At 36.5% G+C, this 26,596-nt stretch overlaps 1 long non-coding RNA gene across 2 annotated transcripts; it reads left to right on the forward strand.

The window, feature by feature from the left end:
* Positions 1-704: 704 nt before the first annotated feature.
* LOC143222342 (uncharacterized) lies at positions 705-26,354 on the forward strand. Of its 2 annotated transcripts, XR_013012181.1 has the most exons (4): positions 705-798; positions 2,235-2,488; positions 20,765-20,878; positions 24,021-26,354. It is a non-coding gene; the product is annotated as an uncharacterized LOC143222342 (long non-coding RNA). The 2 variants fall into 2 exon arrangements; XR_013012182.1 differs by lacking the exons at positions 705-798; positions 2,235-2,488 and adding an exon at positions 4,681-6,195.
* Positions 26,355-26,596: the final 242 nt, after the last annotated feature.

Genomic DNA, 26,596 nt, shown 5'->3' on the forward strand with positions numbered 1-26,596 from the left:
GTAGCCCCATTAGTATGATGTAGTTCTTAGCATTAACTGTATTGTCAACAACATGGCCTGTACTTTGCATCTTGAGCATGGCGTGATGCTGTTCTCAGTAAGTAAGTGACCTTTAACCCTATATAAGATCACTAACATCGTTCGCAAATCCATCAATCCATCAGACTCTGAATGGCTCAAAGTGCCGAAATACTGAAAAGAACAGATTGATTATACGGACAATAAGAATTGGAAACTAGGGTTAAGAAACGTATTTATTTAGCCTCGAATACTTTATTAAAGTTTTGAACTTTTAAAAGCAACGACAGGAAACAAACAGCTGTTTATTTATATATATAATTTTAAATTTTGATACTCGTGTTTTCCAACGAGCACTCAATTTTCGACGACACCTTTTAAAACGTTTTAACGGCGTAAACGTAGGTTATGTTAATTACATGCGTGAATGGTCATAGAACTATGAATAATTATTAAAATAATAACTTAAAGCTAACATTATTTAAGTTAATTACTGGGGGTAAAGTTGTATATTACTTTTATTTATTTTTTGCTGTTTACTTCATCTGAACTGCCACCTGTCAAAACCATTCACTTTATGATATGAAATAACTAGTATCCTCACTTTTAAAGTTTTGTTAAGAATAATAGACCGCTGTAATTTAAATCAGAGCTGACCTTGTGTATGCTGTTCTTTTTTTTTAACAAGACATGCATGGAACGGGGAGTGTGACCTTCAAAATGACTCCATCTTGTTGCCTTGCTTCATCATATTCCGGATATGAGATGACAGTGCCCGAGGTATGAGTGATTTATATAGTACTATACTCGGAAAGCTGCTCTGCTTGCTCGCGCTTAGTGATTAACATAGAAAGAAGTTGGTCTCTAGAACAGACATAATTGTGTTCATTTATTTCATTTTTTCTTCTCTCACGATGTAAGATTTTGTCAAAACCCTTAACGATTTACGTAATGGTACATAAATGTAAATTATCACAAATGTCTACCTATTTCTGTACTTGTCTTTCTACTGTATAAATATTCATGTTTCAATTTTTCAACAGTTTGTATATTTTTAGAACGTTACTTAGTACGGCTGAATAATTAAATAAATGGAAAACGTATAAATCTTTTAACGTATAAACAAAAATAAATTCCGTCGTAAAAATACATTCTGTACTAAGCCTCGCGTATTTCACACTTAAGACTAACTTCCTCTCTATTAGCCACGAAAACCAAATATCTAAACGTTTCGTTATTATTTAATGGTTTGAATACAGCGCCATCTGAACAACAGAGTAATTTCAATAAATTAAATGGATTTATTTATTTGAAAAATTAAAAAAATCTGAAAAAGTACGCGACTCATTACTGACAACTTACAAGTTCAAGCGAAAGCGTTTACGCTCTGCATAATGAAGTGAGTTTTTTTATTAAATTTCTGTCTTGTGTATAAAGTATCTCAAACAATATTTTCTGTTTCTCACCAACTATGTTTTTTATTAAATCATCACGAACGTTGCTGAATGTCGTTGTAACTGTAGTTCTATCGGTTTTCAAGATTTCTCAAGTTTTATCGTTTAGTATTGTCTCTCATAAAAACATTCTATTTCTTTCTATCTCGATAATAACTAAAAGTAATATTAAAACTTTGTTACAATACTTAAAATTAACACGTGATTGTCAATGGAAAGCTTATAACGTTTAAAAATCGGGGTTCGAAACACTTGGTTGACACAACATTGGGGCCCGGCATGGCCTAGCGCGTTAAGGCGTGCGCTTCGTAATCTGAGGGTCGCGGGTTCTCGCCCGAGTCGCGCCAAACATACTCGTCCTCCCAGACGTGGGGGCGTTATAATGGTACGGTCAATCCCACTATTCGTTGGTAAAAAGAGTAGCCCAAGAGTTGGCGGTGGGTGGTGATGACTAGCTGCCTTCCCTCTAGTCTTACACTGCTAAATTAGGGACGGCTAGCACAGATAGCCCTCGAGTAGCTTTGTGCGAAATTCCAAAAAAACAAACAAACAAAAAACAAAACAAGACACAACATTGTGTACCTTTTCGCTTAAAAGAAACCAGTTTTTCCGAACTTTATACATGTGTCTTTTAAAATATTTTCAGAATTGTGAACTTTTATATTTTTTCCCAAGACACTACAAACTCTTTGCTCTGTGTGCAACGTTCAAGTGTTTTGTTTTTTTAAATTTTAAGGTGAAGGGTGTGTGTTTTTCTTATAGCAAAACCAGATCAAACTGTCTGCTGAGCCTACCGAGTGGAATCGAATTGGAGACTTACTGTTGTACTCGCGGGGCACCTTGAGATGAAGGATATTTCTAAACAATGAAAGCAAGATAAGTTCGTGTTAAATCATGCTAGTCATAGAGCCAGTTAGGGTAGAGAAAAGGTTTAACATTTCTAAACAAATGATATGAGAAAGCCCCTAGTTACAAAGAGAGGACTGACATTTTTGTGTCTTCTCCAGGTGAAACAGGTAGGTAACCGATTTTTACGTTGTGTCAGTTCCGTATATTCATTGCGTTGTTTTTTTTAGGGTAATTTGATATTTAATCAGAGAAATGAAATAGAAGGATATCAAGTACAAATCGGCTGTCCCACAGCTTCTGATGGTTGTTGACAATGTCTTGTAATTTGCCGAATAGTAAGATAACAAGTCGTTTGATAGTCTTAGTATAAAGCAGTCGTTCTTGTTTAAGGTTTGTTAGTTATATAAGCACAACGAGATATTTGTGCTGTTGTCACTGCGAGTATTAAAACCTTTTTTTTTTTTTCGCGTTATAAACATTCACACTTATGGCCGAGTTAATGGGTCTAATTTGGTAAATTGAACCTTGAGTTGGTTAGCATTATGCGTGTGTGTGTGAGGGGGTTTGATACGCTGTAATGTTGACCTCGCATACATACAGAGCACAAATAATCTTGACGAGTGATATAAAAGTGTTGTGGGAGGGGTCAGAGAAATAGGGGCGTAGCATCAACAGTGCAAGGGTGCCAGCAACTCGTGTATTGATGAGGTTTTTGTACTAGATTCCAAAACAGTTCCGCTCCTCCATTTGACCCATTGCGGTCAAGAAAGTTTTCTTTATGTTACTACTAGTCATGCGCTTGTTTCTCTGAATCGTCATTGGCTAAAGTGTCCATAGTTTTGACTAATAGAGAAGCTCTTTGTCACTACTAAGTTTCTGGTTTTTCATTGGGCAGGTTGTACAGTATTTTTAAAACTACCTTTTTTGTTATATACAATATATTTAATAGTCTTTTCAGAGTGGTCTGTAACCTATGGAATTTCTCAAAGATTTATCAGGAAGAGGTCAAGGTAGCACCTGACCCTCCCAGGTCCATCAAAGGACCTAACTCCGCTTTGGTTTTGAATTTCGCGCAAAGCTACACGAGAACCATCTGCGCTAGCCGTCCCTAATTCAGCAGTGTAAGACTAGAGGGAAAGCAGCTAGTCATCACTACCACCCACAGCCAATTCTTGGACTACTCTTTTACCAACGAATAGTGGGATTGGCCGAACATTATAACGCCCCCACGGCTGAAAGGGCAAGCGTGTTTGGTGTGACAGGGATTCGAACCTGCAACCCTCGGATGAGGAGTCGAACGCCTTAACACGCTTGGCCATGCAGGGCCACTGTCTGAATTAATTGATTGTTTATACTTAAGCACAACAGGTCGTCTGTGCTCTACCCATCACGAGTATCGAAACCCGAGTTATAGTGTTCTATCGGCAAAGCCACTGATTCCGTCACAATAAATCCATGTATGATAAGTTAGTAACATGAAGAACATGTAACAATATGAAAATCACTATATCTGCCACATCCAGTGCCGACGAGGCCTTTGAAACATTACCGGACCTCGTCAGGTCTGCTGTTGGGGCTCGAACCAAGATTAAATAACTGAACTAATCTCGTATTCATTTCGAGATTTTTTTGCTTTAACAGAGTGCCAGCACTAGTACCTAAATTCTGTACTAAATACTAAGTGTCAAAAAATACAATCTTCGTCTTTAGACCCATAGGAGCACAAGATTACAGTACAGGTCCAGCCACACTTTTATATCATAGAGCCATATAATAACATGAAATACAATACAAACACGTGCTTGCGTAACTTTTATATCACAATATTACACTTTCGTGGCCGAGCACGAAGTATCTTCTATTTTTACAGTCAGATATTCAAATAGATCGTCATTGTAAAAATTATTACACATGTAGGCCTAATATTCATTCGGTCTGTTATATTTGTAATCATTGCACAGACCTATTTTATTATTACACGTGTTAAAAGCTTTCTAATATTTTAAAAATATTATATCACATTATCATAATTTATGATAATGTATTGTTATTATAAAAACTGGAGTAAAAAGGCGAATATAACAAAAACTCCGGTACAATTGGTGGAAACGTATGGGAATATCGGTGAGAGCCCTTCTTATTGGTGACGAAAAACTCACTTGAAATAAAAATGTATCTCAGAACGGCTGATATGGGTATTAATAAGGAGAGAACAACGTTTCGACCTTCATAGGTCATCTTCTGGTTAATATCCATACCAGCCGTTCTGTGATAGGCCCTTCTCATTTTTTTATAACAGACCTAGATCCTTACAGGGTGGTGTCTCGTGTTATGTAATTTAAAGTGTTTTTTTCTTTTTTTCACCAGTGTAACAATGACGAATTTAAGACATGATGCTATAAGCTGGGTATGGGTCGCCCTTTCAAGTGTATTGAGTCTCAGCACGCACTAAGCCGTTCGTCTAATGTAAAGGTACATTTTCTATGTCTGTCGTTACTTTCGTTTGTTGTCAGTTTCTCATATTTTGGTGGTGACCTTCTCGCTCGGTTTACCCCCACATTTTTTTTTTTTTTTTTTGGCCGTTAAGGCAGTGAAATTGAAATAGATATCATCCGTTATCACTTGTTCGTTTCGGTTTGATCTTTCGGAAGGAGCAGCGGAGTTTGGCCTGATTTCTTTGGACGTTGGTTTAATCAACACCTCTCAACGACTTGTCATACCAGACAGACAGACAACCATGCTCTATACGAAGGAGTAAATGAAATCTAAGCAGAGTTAATATTAACTTCCGATCAGAGCTTTCCACAAACCTTCCATTAATATTAACTTTCGATTAGAGCTTTCCACAAACCTTCCATTAATATTAACTTCCGATTAGAGCTTTCCACAAACCTTCCATTAATATTAACTTCCGATCAGAGCTTTCCACAAACCTTCCATTAATATTAACTTCCGATCAGAGCTTTCCACAAGCCTTCCAGAAGAACTCTAAACAGTATAACTTCAGAGGAACGCAACGTTTGAGTTACATTGCTACATGCGTGTTACTGTTTAGGCGTGGAGTCAAGTGACCGAACATTAACAGTGAATAAAAACAAATACCAATGTTCATGAAGGTACAATATGATAAATAGATAAAAAACGTTAATATCTTAATCGTACAATAAACAGATAGAGTATTGGTTGTACAATTAGAATACAAGAATGTTTAAGTGTAGTACAAAGAAAATACTGTGTTAAATACACTACGAGGTGTGTCTTCACACTACGCAACTGCGAGTACTGCCGGTTAACAAAACACGTGGTGCAAGAAACGGGAAGTGATATATAAAGTTAAACCTTGGGTAAAATTCCAACAGTAAACACCATAAGCCTCGAGAAACTTCAATAATAATGATAAGACTTGGAGGCTAGTTTCGATACCCGTGTGGGCAGAGTACAGATAGCCCATTGTGTAATTTTGTGTTTTACAGCAACAATCAGAAACACTACAATAAGGTGGAGGAAATGAATACATTTTGTTGTTGTTTTTAAATTTCGCGCATGACTATTTGCGCTAGTCATTCCTAATTTAGCAGTGTAAGACTAGAAGGAAGAAAGCTAGTTATCACCACCCGCCGCCAACTCTTGGGATACTCTTTTACCAATGAATAGTGTGATTGACTGTAACATTATAACGGGCCCACGGCTGAAAAGGCGAGTTTGTTTGGTGTGACGGGGATTCGAACCCGTAACCCTCAGAGTACGAATCGAGTGTCCTAACACCTTGCCATGCTGGGTCGCGACCTAAAGTGGACGGAGGTTACGTTTTTATCTCTCAAGATCCATCCAAACCCTGCGAAGTAGTTACGTGGACATAGAAAGACAACAGATAGTAAGTATTGTATTTACATAAGAACCTGCTTTGTGTACTGCTCCAGAAAATTCGCTCTTGATAGATCTGTATTCGATCCTCTTATAAGGTCGGCAGGTTAGCAGTAAGTTATCTTTAATTCGTATACCCGTGACTGTTTTTAAACATTTAATGACGGATGTTAACAAAGTAAAATTTTCCGCACTTTTCTGTTACACGCATTTCAATATTGTACCACGGTTTCTACGAATGTTGTTTTAATATTTAAACAGCTTCTCTTCCAGGTGTTTATTAAACGGTTAACCCTTTATTTCTGTCCCGTGATGTAGTTGCTGGTATGTGAAATACTTACATCACCAGAGAAATTTAGTGATAATCGTACGATCTCGAGGTCAGGGGTGAGACAGCCTCACAAAGTACATTCCTAGCTTCAAGTGACAGATTCACTCAAAGAATACAGTGTTTGGTAGCTGTGTGAGCAGAAACCTCGAAGTCGAAAGATTAAGTTACCAAAGCATACAAAGTTAACATTCAAATATAAGCAAAGAAATCACTCCGTTAAATGGTTTTAATAAACAAGACATAGTTAAAGTTATTAACATGTTCAGAGTCGTATGTTGTTATAACTTAAAAAACACACTCGGCTCATTAACAACTTGAGACGTTTGTAGCTGATGTTTAGAAAATTAAAACCTTTCTTCGTTAAATATTAACCGGTTGTTCATTTTCTGCATCAAACAAAATATTAAAATAAAACACGAAAGTAAAAGTTTGGTTTTATTTGTCTACAACATTTAAGTCAGCTTTTTAAAATTCGTCGAATTATTACTTCTGTAATAACGTAAGTTTTCACTCACGTACTTTCAGTAAAACGTTACACACTGTAATTTTGAGCTTAAAGCGTCACACTGAATTGCGAGAAACTTGTCACTGAAGATTCACGTATATGTAGCGATTAGGGTTGTTTTTTTTTCCTCTTTATCTCGAGGTTTTAGTTCCACAATTTGGTTTTAGAAACTAAGTCCAAACATTTTTTCTCGCCTTACTGGAATTATTATTTAATGTTTTGTAACAAGTTTGTTTTGAGATAATTATCTTGGAATGATCACTACCACAAAGGGAGATTACTAAACGTGGATCACTACCACAAGGGGAGGTTACTAAACGTGGATCACTACCACAAGGGGAGGTTACTAAACGTGGATCACTACCACAAGGGGAGATTACTAAACGTGGATCACTACCACAAGGGGAGCTTGCTAAACGTGTATCACTACCACAAGGGGAGGTTACTAAACGTGTATCACTACCACAAGGGAGGTTGCTAAACGTGTATCACTACCACAAGGGGAGGTTACTAAACGTGGATCACCGCCACAAGGGAGGTTACTAAACGTGGATCACTACCACAAGGGGAGGTTACTAAACGTAGATCACCGCCACAAGGGGAGGCTACTAAACGTGGATCACTATCACAATGGGAGGTTACTAAACGTGGATCACCACCACAAGGGAGGTACTAAACATGGATCACCACCACAAGGGGAGGTTACTAAACGTGGATCACCGCCACAAGGGGAGGTTACTAAACGTGGATCACTACCATAAGGGGGTTACTAAACGTGGATCACTACTACAAGGGGAGGTTACTAAACGTGGATCACTACCACAATGGGAGGTTACTAAACGTGGATCACTACCACAAGGGGGTTACTAAACGTGGATCACTACCACAAGGAGGGTACTAAACGTAGATCACCGCCACAAGGGGAGGCTACTAAACGTGGATCACTATCACAATGGGAGGTTACTAAACGTGGATCACCACCACAAGGGAGGTACTAAACATGGATCACCACCACAAGGGGAGGTTACTAAACGTGGATCACTACCACAAGGGGAGGTTACTGAACGTGGATCACTACCACAAGGGGAGGTTACTAAACGTGGATCACTACCACAAGGGGAGGTTACTAAACGTGGATCACTGCCACAAGGAGGTTACTAAATGTGGAGTTTTTTGTGTTTATTGTTTCCGCACAAAACTACCCGAGGCCTATATGCGTTAATCGCGTCTAATTTTCAAATGATATATTAGAGGGAAGGTAACGGATCAACTTACCTACCGCCATGTTCTGAGCTACTATTATAAAATAGAATAGTAGGGGTTTGAGCGTCACTCTTATAACTCACCGACTATCCTATAGTGCGTAACGCGTTTGTAAATGTGGTAACAGAACAAGACCCCTAGAAACTCTAACGCATAGTGAAGCACGAGACCAGTGGATTAATATACAGATTAAAATAGCTGAAAATAATTCTTAAACACTTTTTATAATGGTCCAGCTTATAGCGAATAAATAAATAAACTATTTCTTATAATTCTACAACATACGTTATTTGTTTCAAAATCTTTGTGCCGAGCTGCCCTCTACACACAACTATTCCTAATTTTGATTAGGAGAGAAAGAAATAGCGAACGCCACCTGTTCCAACTTCAGCTCACAGACTGCTCTTGTCTGACTAAATATTAGATTTTTAAATAGTGAGCTGCAAACCACGAATCATCGGGCATACAGTCATAGACGCTGATAACTAGGATACGTTCAGTCTAAAACATATGTCATAGAAGTAGCAGTTCAATATCTGTATATCATAGAAACACGAACCATTTATATCCCACAAACATTTTCATACGTGTATATCATAGAAACACACGAACCCTTTCAGTCCCAGTAACATTTCCATACGTATATATCACAGAAACATAAACATATGAACCCTTTCTGTCCCAGTAAAATTCATAATTGTTCTACTGACACTTTAAGTTCACATAATTCAGTATTTTGTCTATTTCTTTGTATTATAAAACCTCTTCAAAATAAATTTATTTCAGTAAGAAAACTTACATTTCTTTACAAGTCAAGGGCGTTTGTTTAAAAAACAAAATTTTATCAAATACACTTAAGCAACAACAAGGAAATAGAAATACACGATTCTAAAGGGTTTCATCCGAGAAGATTCATTCCTGAGGGGTTATTTCCATGGTATTCCACATTAGACTCGCATGTAAATATTTTATCTACTTATCAACGGATTGGACATGCATCCAACAACTGTGATACTGTACAGACCAAATGTCTTGTTATGATATTAAATCTTATCCCTCACGTGAGAGAAGTACTAGTGTCGGGTTTATCTTAACAATGAATCTTCACGGCTCACAGTCATCCGTACTACGTGATCAACATGCCAGATATGCTCTGTTGATGTCAGAATTAGAAAGCGAGTCAGGATTCTTTAGTAAAGTATTGCAATATTAACGATTACTGTTTGGTGAGAATCGTACAGTAAAATATTGTCATATTATCGATTACTGAAGGGTTAGAATTGTTCAATAAAGTATTGAACTGGAAGTACGGTGAAACTGTTGGATGTAGCTGGTTCTGTTGAACTGGAAGTATGGTGAAACTGTTGGATGTAGCTAGGTCTGTTGAACTGGAAGACCCGTGAAACTGTTGGATGTAGCTAGGTCTGTTGAACTGGAAGTACCGTGAAACTGTTGGATGTAGCTGGGTCTGTTGAACTGGAAGTATGGTGAAACTGTTGGATGTAGCTGGGTCTGTTGAACTGGAAGTATGGTGAAACTGTTGGATGTAGCTAGGTCTGTTGAACTGGAAGTATGGTGAAACTGTTGGATGTAGCTAGGTCTGTTGAACTGGAAGTATGGTCAAACTGTTGGATGTAGCTGGGTCTGTTGAACTGGAAGTATGGTGAAACTGTTGGATGTAGCTAGTTCTGTTGAACTGGAAGTACGGTGAAACTGTTGGATGTAGCTAGGTCTGTTGAACTGGAAGTACGGTGAAACTGTTGGATGTAGCTAGGTCTGTTGAACTGGAAGTATGGTGAAACTGTTGGATGTAGCTAGGTCTGTTGAACTGGAAGTACGGTGAAACTGTTGGATGTAGCTAGGTCTGTTGAACTGGAAATATGGTGAAACTGTTGGATGTAGCTAGATCTGTTGAACTGGAAGTATGGTGAAACTGTTGGATGTAGCTAGTTCTGTTGAACTGGAAGTACCGTGAAACTTTTGATTGTAGCTAGGTCTGTTGAACTGGATGTGCGGTGAAACTGTTGGATGTAGCTAGTTCTGTTGAACTGCAAGTACGCTGAAACTTTTGGATGTAGCTAGGTCTGTTGAACTGGAAGTACCGTGAAACTGTTGGATGTAGCTAGTTCTGTTGAACTGGAAGTATGGTGAAACTGTTGGATGTAGCTAGGTCTGTTGAACTGGAAGTACGGTGAAACTGTTGGATGTAGCTAGGTCTGTCGAACTGTAAGTACGGTGAAACTGTTGGATGTAGCTAGGTCTGTTGAACTGGAAGTACGGTGAAACTGTTGGATGTAGCTAGTTCTGTTGAACTGGAAGTATGGTGAAACTGTTGGATGTAGCTAGGTCTGTTGAACTGGAAGTACGGTGAAACTGTTGGATGTAGCTAGGTCTGTTGAACTGGAAGTATGGTGAAACTGTTGGATGTAGCTAGGTCTGTTGAACTGGAAGTATGGTGAAACTGTTGGATGTAGCTAGGTCTGTTGAACTGGAAGTACGATGAAACTCTTGGATGTAGCTAGGTCTGTTGAACTGGAAGTACGGTGAAACTGTTGGATGTAGCTAGGTCTGTTGAACTGGAAGTACCGTGAAACTGTTGGATGTAGCTAGTTCTGTTGAACTGGAAGTACGGTGAAACTGTTGGATGTAGCTAGGTCTGTTGAACTGGAAGTATAGTGAAACTGTTGGATGTAGCTAGGTCTGTTGAACTGGAAGTACGGTGAAACTGTTGGATGTAGCTAGTTCTGTTGAACTGGAAGTACGGTGAAACTGTTGGATGTAGCTAGGTCTGTTGAACTGGAAGTACGGTGAAACTGTTGGATGTAGCTAGGTCTGTTGAACTGGAAGTACGGTGAAACTGTTGGATGTAGCTAGGTCTGTTGAACTGGAAGTATGGTGAAACTGTTGGATGTAGCTAGGTCTGTTGAACTGGAAGTATGGTGAAACTGTTGGATGTAGCTAGGTCTGTTGAACTGGAAGTACGGTGAAACTGTTGGATGTAGCTAGTTCTGTTGAACTGTAAGTACGGTGAAACTGTTGGATGTAGCTAGGTCTGTTGAACTGGAAGTACGGTGAAACTGTTGGATGTAGCTAGGTCTGTTGAACTGTAAGTACGGTGAAACTGTTGGATGTAGCTAGGTCTGTTGAACTGGAAGTACGGTGAAACTGTTGGATGTAGCTAGGTCTGTTGAACTGGAAGTATGGTGAAACTGTTGGATGTAGCTGGGTCTGTTGAACTGGAAGTATGGTGAAACTGTTGGATGTAGCTAGTTCTGTTGAACTGGAAGTACGGTGAAACTGTTGGATGTAGCTAGGTCTGTTGAACTGGAAGTACGGTGAAACTGTTGGATGTAGCTAGGTCTGTTGAACTGGAAGTATGGTGAAACTGTTGGATGTAGCTAGTTCTGTTGAACTGGAAGTACGGTGAAACTGTTGGATGTAGCTGGTTCTGTTGAACTGGAAGCACGGTGAAACTGTTGGATGTAGCTAGGTCTGTTGAACTGGAAGTACGGTGAAACTGTTGGATGTAGCTAGTTCTGTTGAACTGGAAGTACGGTGAAACTGTTAGATGTAGCGAGTTCTGTTGAACTGGAAGTACGGTGAAACTGTTGGATGTAGCTAGTTCTGTTGAACTGGAAGTACGGTGAAACTGTTAGATGTAGCGAGTTCTGTTGAACTGGAAGTACGTTGAAACTGTTGGATGTAGCTAGTTCTGTTGAACTGGAAGTACGGTGAAACTGTTGGATGTAGCGAGTTCTGTTGAACTGGAAGTACGGTGAAACTGTTGGATGTAGCTAGTTCTGTTGAACTGGAAGTATGGTGAAACTGTTGGATGTAGCTAGGTCTGTTGAACTGGAAGTACGGTGAAACTGTTAGATGTAGCGAGTTCTGTTGAACTGGAAGTACGGTGAAACTGTTAGATGTAGCGAGTTCTGTTGAACTGGAAGTACGATGAAACTGTTGGATGTAGCTAGTTCTGTTGAACTGGAAGTATGGTGAAACTGTTGGATGTAGCTAGGTCTGTTGAACTGGAAGTACGGTGAAACTGTTGGATGTAGCGAGTTCTGTTGAACTGGAAGTATGGTGAAACTGTTGGATGTAGCTAGTTCTGTTGAACTGGAAGTACGGTGAAACTGTTGGATGTAGCGAGTTCTGTTGAACTGGAAGTATGGTGAAACTGTTGGATGTAGCGAGTTCTGTTGAACTGGAAGCATGGTGAAACTGTTGGATGTAGCTAGTTCTGTTGAACTGGAAGTATTGTGAAACTGTTGGATGTAGCTAGTTCTGTTGAACTGGAAGTACGGTGAAACTGTTGGATGTAGCTAGGTCTGTTGAACTGGAAGTATGGTGAAACTGTTGGATGTAGCTAGGTCTGTTGAACTGGAAGTACGGTGAAACTGTTGGATGTAGCTAGTTCTGTTGAACTGGAAGTATGGTGAAACTGTTGGATGTAGCTGGGTCTGTTGAACTGGAAGTACGGTGAAACTGTTGGATGTAGTTTGTTTTATGGATTCGGAATGTATAGAAAACTGTTGTTTATAAGTTTCCCTGTGTATTAGGGACATTTAATAAAGTTTTGACGTAGTTTTCCTATGAATGTAGGGTCATTGTTGAATATAGGTTATATAAAAATGGTTGGATATGGTTCGAACTATAGACTTCAGAATGTATTTAAACTACAATATGTAGTTCGACCTCAAGAACCTGGTTTTAAAAATGATATCAAAGTTACGATTTGATTCATTCTCACCAGAACTTCAGAACTGAATATTTTTATGTGTGAGCCATAAGCAAGAATAAGATACAAGAATGGTCTGACATGTTTATTATCTTGTTAATAGTTTAACTAAACGGACTTAAGATAGAGTGTGGTCTAAAGAGGTTTCGTGGTTAAACTAGAGGAAAGCTGTGGTCTAAAGAGGTTTTGTGGCTAAATCTAAGGAAGGCCGTGCTCTTAGGAAGTTTCGTGGCTAAACTAGAGGAAAGCTGTGGTCTAAAGAGGTTTCGTGGCTAAATCTAAGGAAGGCCTGATCTAAAGAGGTTTCGGAGCTAAACTAGAGGAAAGCTGTGGTCTTAAGAGGTTTCGTGGCTAAATCTAAGGAAGGCCTGATCTAAAGAGGTTTATGAGCTAAACTGGAGGAAAGCTGTGGTCTAAAGAGGTTTCGTGGCTAAATCTAAGGAAGGCCTGATCTAAAGAGGTTTCGGAGCTAAACTGGAGGAAAGCTGTGGTCTAAAGAGGTTTTGTGGCTAAATCTAAGGAAGGCCGTGCTCTAAGGAGGTTTCGTGGCTAAACTAGAGGAAAGCTGTGGTCTAAAGAGGTTTCGTGGCTAAATCTAAGGAAGGCCTGATCTAAAGAGGTTTCGGAGCTAAACTAGAGGAAAGCTGTGGTCTAAAGAGGTTTCGTGGCTAAACTAGAGGAAGGCCGTTGTCTAAAGAGGTTTCGGAGCTAAACTCAAGGAAGGCCGTGCTCTAAGGAGGTTTCATGGTTAAACTAGAGGAAAGCTGTTGTCTAAAGAGGTTTCGTGAGTAAGCTGTTGGGCTCTTCTGGTGCATAACACAACGGTAAACTAAACGGTAAAACTTATCTCGGAAAGAAAAGGCTTCTTCCCCATTACATTGAAAGGGAGTGACTCTCAAAGAGACAGAACTTCAGCAGGGAATTTGTCAATAGATTTTAATCTTGAGTAGGTTATCTAATGCGGGCATTGTCTCGCGTGAATGTTTGAACATTACTTTTGTCAAAAAAAACCTGCAGCTGGAGTTCGGTATTCAGGCTCGGGTTTTATGACTTCTTAGTGACGGCAGGGGCTATAAAACTTTACTGTGAACAGGAAGATGTCAGTACCAGCCCAGAGATAACCTTTCACTGCACTAACAACGAAACTGTTTTTGTTTAAGAATGTGTATATATCGCCGAATTATTTAAGTCAAACTTCGTTTTTCGTGATAATTAATAACCGATAAAAATCGAAATGAATGTATTTGTTAAGGATTTGTTTGTTTGTTTGTTTGTTTTTGACTTTCGCGCTAAGCTGCACGAGGGCTGTCTGCGCTACCTGTCCCTAATTTAGCAGTGTGAGACTAGAGGGAAGACAGCTAGTCATCACCACCCACTGCCAACTCTTGGGCTACTTTTTTTTACCAACGATTAATGACATTGACCATTACATATAACGGTTGGAAAAGCGAGCACGTTTGATGTGAGGGGGATTCGAACCCGCGAACCTGAGATTACGAGTCGAACGCCTTAACCATCTGGCCATGCCGGACCTATTTGTTAAAGAACAAAGACATTCGTCTATTGGAAACAGTAAACAGTTTATATTAAACACACTGATGTTGAGAATTGTGTCTGATAGTAAGAAATATAGTTTAATGTATTAACTGGAGTGTAACATAACTGGAATGTGTCTCGCTAGAATTAACAGTATGTTTTATAATTAGGAACTACGTAAACATCAAGGTTTAATACAAAGTAAAATGGAAATCCAAATCTTTGTAGGAGAAACATCCAAACTTTTGATTTCATACAATAAATTCCACGGTTATACAAAACAAGTAAATATTTATATACCCTTCTAAACTATCGACAGCTTTTGTATCATCAATGATGTGTTGTTGTTCTTCGTACTTTAACATGACAACACACTCACATATTCCACTTTAAACTGTCAATGATGTGTTATTCTTTCTACTTCAACATGACAACACACATATTCCACTTCAAACTCTCAATGATGTGTTATTCTTTCTACTTCAACATGACAACACACATATTCCACTTCAAACTGTCAATGATGTGTTATTCTTTCTATTTCAATATGACAACACACTTCACATATTCCACTTCAAACTGTCAATGAGGTGTTATTCTTTCTATTTCAATATGACAACACACTTCACATATTCCACTTCAAACTGTCAATGACGTGTTATTCTTTCTACTTCAACATGACAACACACTTCACGTATTTCACTTCAAACTGTCAATGATGTGTTATTCTTTCTACTTCAACATGACAACACACATATTCCACTTCAAACTGTCAATGATGTGTTATTCTTTCTACTTCAACATGACAACACACTCACATATTCCACTTCAAACTGTCAATGATGTGTTATTCTTTCTATTTCAATATGACAACACACTTCACATATTCCACTTCAAACTGTCAATGATGTGTTATTCTTTCTACTTCAACATGACAACACACTTCACATATTCCACTTCAAACTGTCAATGATGTGTTATTCTTTCTACTTCAACATGACAACACACATCACATATTCCACTTCAAACTCTCAATGATGTGTTATTCTTTCTACTTCAACATGACAACACACATATTCCACTTCAAACTCTCAATGATGTGTTATTCTTTCTACTTCAACATGACAACACACATATTCCACTTTAAACTCTCAATGATGTGTTATTCTTTCTACTTCAACATGACAACACACTCACATATATCTCATCAAGAATTATTTAATGTTAGTTGTTTTTTCACTTTACGTAATTTGTATTGATTGTAACAAAATACACTGGGTACAAGTAAATATTGGTTACCAAATGTCCTTGTTAGGACTTGCTGCTCTGTTGTTCCTTGTTAGGATTACTTTGTTAGGACTTGCTGCTCTGTTGTTCCTTGTTCGGATTACTTTGTTAGGACTTGCTGCTCTGTTGTTCCTTGTTAGGATTACTTTGTTAGGACTTGCTGCTCTGTTGTTCCTTGTTAGGATTACTTTGTTAGGACTTGCTGCTCTGTTGTTCCTTGTTCGGATTATTTTGTTAGGACTTGTTGCTCTGTTGTTTCTTGTTAGGTTTACCTTGGTAGGACTTGCTGCTCTGTTGTTTCTTGTTAAGTTTATTTTGTTAGGACTTGCTGCTCTGTTGTTCCTTGTTAGGTTTATTTTGTTAGGACTGATTGATTAGTCGAATCTTTCAACATATTTCGCTGTATATGTCTCCATAGATTTAACCTCACCTTACACTGTTATTTCATTACAGATTTCTGTATTAAGCAGAAATGAAGTTAGTATTTTTAAACCTTATATTTGTGCTTGTTTTTTTTCTCTTGCTATTAAAATTATACACTAATTTTTTGTTTTTATTATTTCCGATGTAAATGTTTATGATAACATTTTCAACCTGTTTTTATGTACCGCACTTTACAAACGAGTACAAACTCAAAGTTGATCTAATTCTACGAAATTTTTAACCAGACTGCTGATCAGATCAGGAAAGGTGATTGGCATGTATCGATTAGAATACGTACCAACTATTAACAGTCTGAGTGACTGGTATCAGGCTGGAGGGCGGGGTGTAGCTAAAAGTTTCACGAACAAACGAGTAGTTTAGTGTGTTTTTACATGACCGCATTGACTGAAATTATCTATCGTAAGACGAAATGTCGCGTCTTTAATTAGCCGCTGCAAGACAGTCTCAAAAACTGTGACAGAGTCATGCGAGAGGACACAAGAAGCAGTTTCGATAATAGCCCATCTCTTCTGGCTGTAGATCAGTAATAAGCGTTTAACCAATAGGCTAAAGTTCTATTTTACTAAGCACAGTTCCTCACCATATTGGGTTAGAGTATCTTAACCTCGCCTAAACCTGATTTTTAACTTATTGTGTTACTCATTCACTCATGTTACCAAACATGGAACAGTGGAATGGTCAAGTTATCTGTTATCCACAAGATCACGTAATGGGAGTATTCTTTATGATAGAATAACAGCTGTATTAAATATATACCTTCATGACTCGGAATGATAAAAATAAAAAAAAGAATCGTTTCCTTCTGATGGAAAGTAACTTTGTGAGAAAGTTTGTCACAATGGATAATTTATCTCTAGTTAGTAATCAGACTAGTGTACATGAGATACCCATGATATTTCTGATAAATCTTATTTTTCGTGTTGGTTACGTGATCGGTCATATGGGCACTAAACTCTTGGCCCTATACTGCTACTTGGGAAGTTGGTTAAACTTAGCTCCTCCACTTTAGCCCTTGAGAGAGGGAAGAAGGAGTTGTTCTCTAATTCCATACAAACACACCACCCGAATGTTTGTTTGTTTGTTTTAAATTTCGCGCAAAGCTACTCGAGGGCTATCTGTGCTAGCCTTCCCTAATTTAGCAGTGTAAGATTAGAGGGAAGGCAGCTTGTCATCACCGCCAACTCTTGGGCTACTATTTTATCAACGAATAAAAATAGAGTTTCATGTGATTTACTTGTATCTAAAAATAAATTCAAACTGGGATATTGGATTTTGTCTTGTACTGACCTCTGACCAGCTTTGTTTTCAATGTTGAAAAGACGTTTAGGTTATTCCTCTCTTGAGTGTAAAACCAGAAACATCTGAAAGCCACAACAAATGACATAAAAGTAATTTATTCTGTTGATTAAACCCACCACATAATTCGTTACAATGATAACTCTTTTTAAAATGATGCGAAAATGTTGGACTGATACTTGTTGTAGTTCAAAAGTAGGTTTCTCACAATAAAATATTCTTTGTATTTGACTTTCAGTGGGTTCAGCATAGCCAGGTGGATAAAGCATTTGATTCGTAATCCAAAGGTCACGGGTTCAAATTCTCGCCCTTTCAGCCGTGGGGGCGTTATATGTGACGGTCAATCCCACTATTCGTTGGTAAAAGAGTAGCCCAAGAGCTGGTGATGGGTGGTGATTACCAGCTGCCATCCCTCTAGTCTCACACTGCTAAATTAGGGACGGCTAGCGCAGATAGCCCTGGTGTAGCTTTGCGCAAAATTAAAATCAAACAGGCTTTCAGTGTAAGTGGTCATTAATCTCTTATTCTAACAACCTCTGGGTCAATTCTACTATGATGTACCTCTATACCGTTGAGACTTCTACATCACTGTCACCTCTATACAATGATGTGCTTCTCTACCGCACAAATTTTGGTAAAACATTTCTAGTTGGACTATATAATAAATACAAACATTGTTATAGTATTTCTAGTTGGACTATATAATAAATACAAACATTGTTATAGTATTTCTAGTTGGACTATATAATAAATACAAACATTGTTATAGTATTTCTAGTTGGACTATATAATAAATACAAACATTGTTATAGTATTTCTAGTTGGACTATATAATAAATACAAACATTGTTATAGTATTTCTAGTTGGACTATATAATAAATACAAACATTGTTATAGTATTTCTAGTTGGACTATATAATAAATACAAACATTGTTATAGTATTTCTAGTTGGACTGTATAATAAATACAAACATTGTTATAGTATTTCTAGTTGGACTATATAATAAATACAAACATTGTTATAGTATTTCTAGTTGGACTGTATAATAAATACAAACATTGTTATAGTATTTCTAGTTGGACTATATAATAAATACAAACATTGTTATAGTATTTCTAGTTGGACTATATAATAAATACAAACATTGTTATAGTATTTCTAGTTGGACTATATAATAAATACAAACATTGTTATAGTATTTCTATTTGGACTATATAATAAATACAAACATTGTTATAGTATTTCTAGTTGGACTATATAATAAATACAAACATTGTTATAGTATTTCTAGTTGGACTATATAATAAATACAAACATTGTTATAGTATTTCTAGTTGGACTGTATAATAAATACAAACATTGTTATAGTATTTCTAGTTGGACTATATAATAAATACAAACATTGTTATAGTATTTCTAGTTGGACTGTATCATAAATACAAACATTGTTATAGTATTTCTAGTTGGACTGTATAATAAATACAAACGTTGTTATAGTATTTCTAGTTGGACTGTATCATAAATACAAACATTGTTATAGTATTTCTAGTTGGACTATATAATAATTACAAACATTGTTATAGTATTTCTAGTTGGACTATATAATAAATACAAATATTGTTATTGTATTTCTAGTTGGACTGTATAATAAATACAAACATTGTTATAGTATTTCTAGTTGGACTATATAATAAATACAAACATTGTTATAGTATTTCTAGTTGGACTGTATCATAAATACAAACATTGTTATAATATTTCTAGTTGGACTGTATAATAAATACAAACATTGTTATAGTATTTCTAGTTGGACTGTATCATAAATACAAACATTGTTATAGTATTTCTAGTTGGACTATATAATAAATATAAACATTGTTATAGTATTTCTAGTTGGACTATATAATAAATACAAACATTGTTATAGTATTTCTAGTTGGACTATATAATAAATACAAACATTGTTATAGTATTTCTAGTTGGACTATATAATAAATACAAACATTGTTATAGTATTTCTAGTTGGACTATATAATAAATACAAACATTGTTATAGTATTTCTAGTTGGACTGTATAATAAATACAAACATTGTTATAGTATTTCTAGTTGGACTGTATAATAAATACAAACATTGTTATAGTATTTCTAGTTGGACTGTATAATAAATACAAACATTGTTATAGTATTTCTAGTTGGACTGTATGATAAATACAAACATTGTTATAGTATTTCTAGTTGGACTATATAATAAATACAAACATTGTTATAGTATTTCTAGTTGGACTGTATAATAAATACAAACATTGTTATAGTATTTCTAGTTGGACTGTATCATAAATACAAACATTGTTATAGTATTTCTAGTTGGACTATATAATAAATACAAACATTGTTATAGTATTTCTAGTTGGACTATATAATAAATACAAACATTGTTATAGTATTTCTAGTTGGACTATATAATAAATACAAACATTGTTATAGTATTTCTAGTTGGACTATATAATAAATACAAACATTGTTATAGTATTTCTAGTTGGACTATATAATAAATACAAACATTGTTATAGTATTTCTAGTTGGACTGTATAATAAATACAAACATTGTTATAGTATTTCTAGTTGGACTGTATAATAAATACAAACATTGTTATAGTATTTCTAGTTGGACTGTATAATAAATACAAACATTGTTATAGTATTTCTAGTTGGACTATATAATAAATACAAAATTGTTATAGTATTTCTAGTTGGACTATATAATAAATACAAATATTGTTACAATGTTTCAAGTTGAACTACATCATAGATACAAATAGTAATACAATATATATATAAAAACGGCTCGTTTGGGTTGAGAAAATATTTTACGTAGAATAGCGAACAACGTTTCGACCTTCTACGTAAAATATTTTCTCAACCGAAACGAGCCGATTTTACATATATATTTCTCTACAAGTGGGTTTTCTCGACATCACTGATTATTGATACAATATTTGTAGCTGGACTGTATCATAAATATAAACATTGGTACAATGTTTGTAGCTGGACTATATGATGGATACAAATATTCATACAGTGTTTCTAGCTAGACTACATGGTGGCCTACCCATCCATATGTTGTTATGTTATATTCAATTACGCATGTATTATAAATTTGTTTCTTTTTTTCAGAGAAATATGGCCGATGTAAGCCCATGTTGAGGAAAATGTCTCCCAGAACATGGCGTCGCATAATATTATGCAGCGAGAATGAGGGACAGCACAAAGATACACTGGATACATAAGGTATATGGATGGGTAGGGACTTACGAGACACCCTGTATATCATGTATATAAACATTGATACAATGTTTCTAGCTGGGCTATATCATAGACCAAACGCTCAGACAGAGTTTGTTGGTTGTCTCTTAGCGATACTACGAGAAGCCGTTCCTTCTGAATCCACACGTACTGCTTGTCAGAATAAGTATCTGGTCTTCTGATATGGATCTGTGGTTCCAAACATAAATTACATTTGATTTATATGCTTTACAGAAAAACCGAAGAGCTGTCCACAGTTATGTGTTATCTTTGCCTTAGACAGATTCACCATGTTTTCACAAATGATGTAACTTTATCCATTACGAAACAAGTGACGTAATTTATCCATTATCAAACAAATGATGTAACTTTATTCAACGTAAAAAAAATGGTATTGCTCTGAGCATATTACATAAAACTTGTTGTCAAGTGTCGTTGACCTCAGAAAGTTCTGTGGACAAGTGGTAAAATTATTCCCTTTTCTGTTGAGGAATCTGAACAGCGGTCTGACCAGGTCTGAACAATGGTAAGCTACATAAATGATTTATCACAGCACACCTGAAGACACCCCTGGGCAAACACGAAACAAGATTCACTAATGCATAACTTCCATGGTTCCTTGCTCAGCGCAGAGCACCCTTTCACGAGCTTGACCAGTCAACCTGAAGTCAGGACCCGACAGGTCCCTAACTTCCGCCCCGCTGTTACTCTTCACACTTGAAAGACCGCAGGTCAAACAAAGGTCAAGAAGTAGTTATTGTGAGGTACAGTTGTGAATTGAAAAAGAACTATTAATTTTAGCTAGATGTAGTGAAATTCTCAGATTTCTGAGAACTGAAATGGACTTGAGAAACAGTTGTGAATTGAAAAAAGAACTATTAATTTTAGCTAGATGTAGTGAAATTATCAGATTTCTGAGAACTGAAATGGACTTGAGAAACAGTTGTGAATTGAAAAAAGAACTATTAATTTTAGCTAGATGTAGTGAAATTATCAGATTTCTGAGAACTGAAATGGACTTGAGAAACAGTCGTGAATTGAAAAAAGAACTATTAATTTTACCTAGATGTAGTGAAATTCTCAGATTTCTGAGAACTGAAATGGACTTCTTAAACTAAGGGAGCATTTTAATGAAAAATCTGGTGGGAGTAAAAGAGCAAACCTGGTTTATTTAGTTTATAGTAAAATAATGTATATTACAATTGCCTAAATAATCCCGAAAACTGAAATGCATTCAAGTTATTTATGTAAATGTATTCTCAAGAAGTTGTGAAAGTTTACACTAGTCCAGTTAAGGTCAAGAATATTCAAAATCTCATGGTGCATTGGCAGTTATGTAATACTTTTTATGGAATATCGGTCTACTTTTAGCTTAGTAACAAGACGTATCCTATTGGCCAGTTTTACAACTATGATTAGTTTGATTTACTGTTTAGGTAAAATACGTCACATGACCCGTAACTATTTTTGTTTTGTTACGAGTTTGTTTAGTCTTATGGATTTGCCTTACATCAGATTGGTTTCATGAAGTTATATTTGTGCTGGTCAGTTTCATGAAATTTCGTTAGTGTTGGTCACTTTTGTGAAGTTTTTTTAGTGCTAGCAAATTTCACGATACTAGTGATGTAATTTTTTTTGTGTACTTGATGGTGAAGGTTTCATTAAAAATAACCAGCTTCGTATGTTTTGTACTAATGAATATTTGACACCTTTGGTCAGCTTAACAAGTCTGTGGGGATCTCATACATATCAAGTGCCACACATCTGGAACGATGAAAAACGTGGAACTTCTGTACCTGAACTAACCCTAATCTTCTATCAAAAAACATTTTCTACACACACACATACAGACAGGTTAGAAGTAAAGAACTCTAGCTGAAATTGAACTGTTTTTACTTCGCTAACCCGGCATGGCCAAGCGTGTTAAGGCGTGCGACTCGTAATCTGAGGGTTGCGGGTTCGCATTCCCGTCGCGCCAAACATGCTCGCCCTTTTAGCCGTGGGAGCGTTAAAATGTTACGATCAATCCCACTTTTCGTTGGTAAAAGAGTAGCCCTAGAGTTGGCGGTGGGTGGTGATGACTAGCTGCCTTCCCTTTAGTCTTACACTTCAAAATTAGGGACGGCTAGCACAGATAGCCCTCGAGTAGCTTTGTGCGAAATTCAAAAAAAAAAAACAACAAATTTACTTCGCTTTACGTAGAGTCCAAGAGAGCCGGTCGAACGAGACTTCTTCCACTTGTTTAACCTTAATTACACATTCAAGCGCGTTGAGCACGTGTATGTGCCACCTGCCATTAAGTCACGAGGTTTCCTGTTTGAAGATGCAGAGCTGATAACAATCCTGGAGATAGGAACATGTTTGTCATCTTTTACAAATGATCTAAAACAGGTAAATCGTTCAGTCAGAGTCATCAATTAAAAACTACCTTGTCCTACATTCAACGCTTTATTTCTAGAACACTTCTAAGCCGCAGGCCACTAGGTCACCTACCGCGAGGTTTGTGAACTATGGGGTCAAATGAAGCATACAATACTCCAATTAAACCACTATGACTGAAAAACCAAAACCCGTGCACGTCATTTCTAAGACAACGTACGTCGTTGACGAACATGCGAGTTGATTTTTAGTTCACTCATCTGGACCTACGTTTTTTTGCTTTGCTTTTGGTTTGTTGTGAATCATCACGAAATAATAACGGAAATGCATTTTTACTGTTCATGTTCTGAGACTTTAGGCCTAGTGGATGTAAATTGTGGCAGTTCTCTTTAAGCACTATTTTCGTATTAGTACATAGATTGATCTGTGTACAAACAAGCTAATGTCGCGAGTATTATAAAGTTTGTGTGCAGTGATAGGAGGGGGTTAACTCTAGAAACATTTAGAGCCTTTCTGTGTTAGCTCATGCCATATATCTTTAGAGTTCGTGACCTAAATTTTGTATTAATCTTTGGAATTGAAGTGATAAATCAAATTGGTCACGCAAGGTAGGAGAACAGAGGTAGTTATGTACCGTGTTGTACTTCCAATCAGTTGTAAGTTTTCCAAAATTTTTGTTCTACATCTAAAGAAATCAATACATTCATCACTCCCAAATTTACTGTTTTTTTGTTCTTTTGTTTCCTAGGTTTCACACAGATCTGCTGCAGGTATATCTGCGCTGATAGACTTGAGAGAAGCAGCTAGTCAATAGGATGCGCCGCCAACTCTTGGGCTTCTCTTTATCAACAAACAATGGGATTGACTGTCACAACATAACGCCACCACAGCTGAAAGGGCAAGCGTATTCGTTCATAGGATTCGAGTCCGCAGCTTGCAACTTGCGAGTGGAATGCCCTAATCAACGGATCATGTCTTTACTTTTTTAAGTTGAAGATTTGTACTCTGTTCAAATTTAGGGCACGTGAATAATTTAATATCTAACGGGTACATTTATTTTTACCAACATCAACATAATAAAAAACCTTGTTTGCTTGTTTATCTCCAACTGATGTTTCATAACCTGAACAAAAAATATTAGTACGTAACATTTCGTTTCAACAAAATTGCGAGAGAAAGGAAGCATGACACCTCATGATACAGCTCAGTGTAAGTCCTGTTAAAAGATTGGTATTTGTATTCTTTGGACCATTCGTCGAGCTGACTGTACCTTAATAATACTACATCACGACTTATCCAATCACACTACAGCTTATAAACCCTATTAACTAAGTACTTACATGTATTCGTTAATTTTCAAAAAATCGGGCTATTAAAATAGCAGATTTGTCTGTTTGGACAGTTGGAATTGAATAAGCCATGCAGTAACATTGACCAATAAAACTTAAATTGAATAAACCAAGCAGGAACGTGGACCAATAAAACTTAAATTGAATAAACCAAGCAGGATCATGGGCCAATAAAACTTAAATTGAATAAACCAAGCAAGAACGTGGACCAATTAAACTTGAATAAACCAAGCAGGAACGTGGACCAATAAAACTTGAATTGAATAAACCAAGCAGGAACGTGGACCAATGAAACTTGAATTGAATAAACCAAGCAAGAACGTGGACCAATGAAACTTGAATTGAATAAACCAAGCGGGAACATGGACCAATACAACTTAAATTGAATAAACCAAGCAGGATCATGGACCAATAAAACTTGAATAAACCAAGCAGGAACGTTGACCAATAAAACTTAAATTGAATAAACCAAGCAGGAACATGGACCAATAAAACTTGAATTGAATAAATCGAGCAGGAACGTGGACCAATGAAACTTGAATTGAATAAATCAAGCAGGAACGTGGACCAATGAAACTTGAATTGAATATGCCAAGCGGGAACATGGACAAATAGAACTTAAATTGAATAAACCAAGCAGGAGCATGGACCAATAAAACTTAAATTGAATAAACCAAGCAGGAACATGGACCAATAAAACTTGAATTGAATAAATCAAGCAGGAACGTGGACCAATGAATCTTGAATTGAATAAACCAAGCAGGAACATGGACCAATAAAACTTGAATTGATTAAACCCAGCAGGAACGTGGACCAATAAAACTTGAATTGAATAAACCAAGCAGGAACATGGACCAATAAAACTTAAATTGATTAAACCAAGCAGGAACGTGGACCAATAAAACTTGAATTGAATAAACCAAGCAGGAACATGGACCAATAAAACTTAAATTGAATATGCCAAGCGGGAACATGGACAAATAGAACTTAAATTGAATAAACGAAGCAGGAGCATGGACCAATAAAACTTAAATTGAATAAACCAAGCAGGAACGTGGACCAATAAAACTTAAATTGAATAAACCAAGCAGGAACATGGACCAATAAAACTTGAATTGATTAAACCAAGCAGGAACGTGGACCAATAAAACTTGAATTGAATAAACCAAGCAGGAACGTGGACCAATAAAACTTGAATTGAATAAACCAAGCAGGAACATGGACCAATAAAACTTTAATTGAATAAACCAAGGAAGAACGTGGACCAATAAAACTTGAATTGAATAAACCAAGCAGGAACATGGACCAATAAAACTTAAATTGAATAAACCAAGCAAGAACGTGGACCAATAAAACTTGAATAAACCAATCTTTGACTGTTACTTACACATTTTTCAACACTTTAGACCGTGAAACACGTGATTTTTAACAACCCCTCACCTTAAAAAAAAAAGACAAACGTTCTTTGTGTGTGTTTGTGTGTTTTATTTGGTAGTGAAAATAATCCCCACTTAGCTGTCCACGTTTTCACGTTGCCAAATGGAATTTAAACGTTTATTAGTAAGAACCAAGCTACAAGCAAGCTTTACGGGTGGAATCTGAAACATGACTAGCTCGCTGACTTTAAAATTTTTGTAGCAGTTTAATAAATCTGGAATAAGTATTTGATGCACGTGTGTTCTAAACAATAAGTAACTTAAACACAGTTATTCTAAACAATGAGTAACTTAAACACAGTTATTTTAAACAATGAGTAACTTAAACACAGTTATTCTATACAATGAGTAACTTCAACACAGTTATTCTAAACAATGAGTAACTTCAACACAGTTATTCTAAACAATGAGTAACTTAAACATAGTTAATATAAACAATGAGTAACTTAAATACAGTAATCCTGAACAATGAGTAACTTAAACATAGTTATTCTAAACAATGAGTAACTTAAACATAGTTAATATAAACAATGAGTAAC

This window comes from Tachypleus tridentatus, chromosome 8, assembly GCF_004210375.1.
Source record: "Tachypleus tridentatus isolate NWPU-2018 chromosome 8, ASM421037v1, whole genome shotgun sequence".
Taxonomy (NCBI): domain Eukaryota; kingdom Metazoa; phylum Arthropoda; class Merostomata; order Xiphosura; family Limulidae; genus Tachypleus; species Tachypleus tridentatus.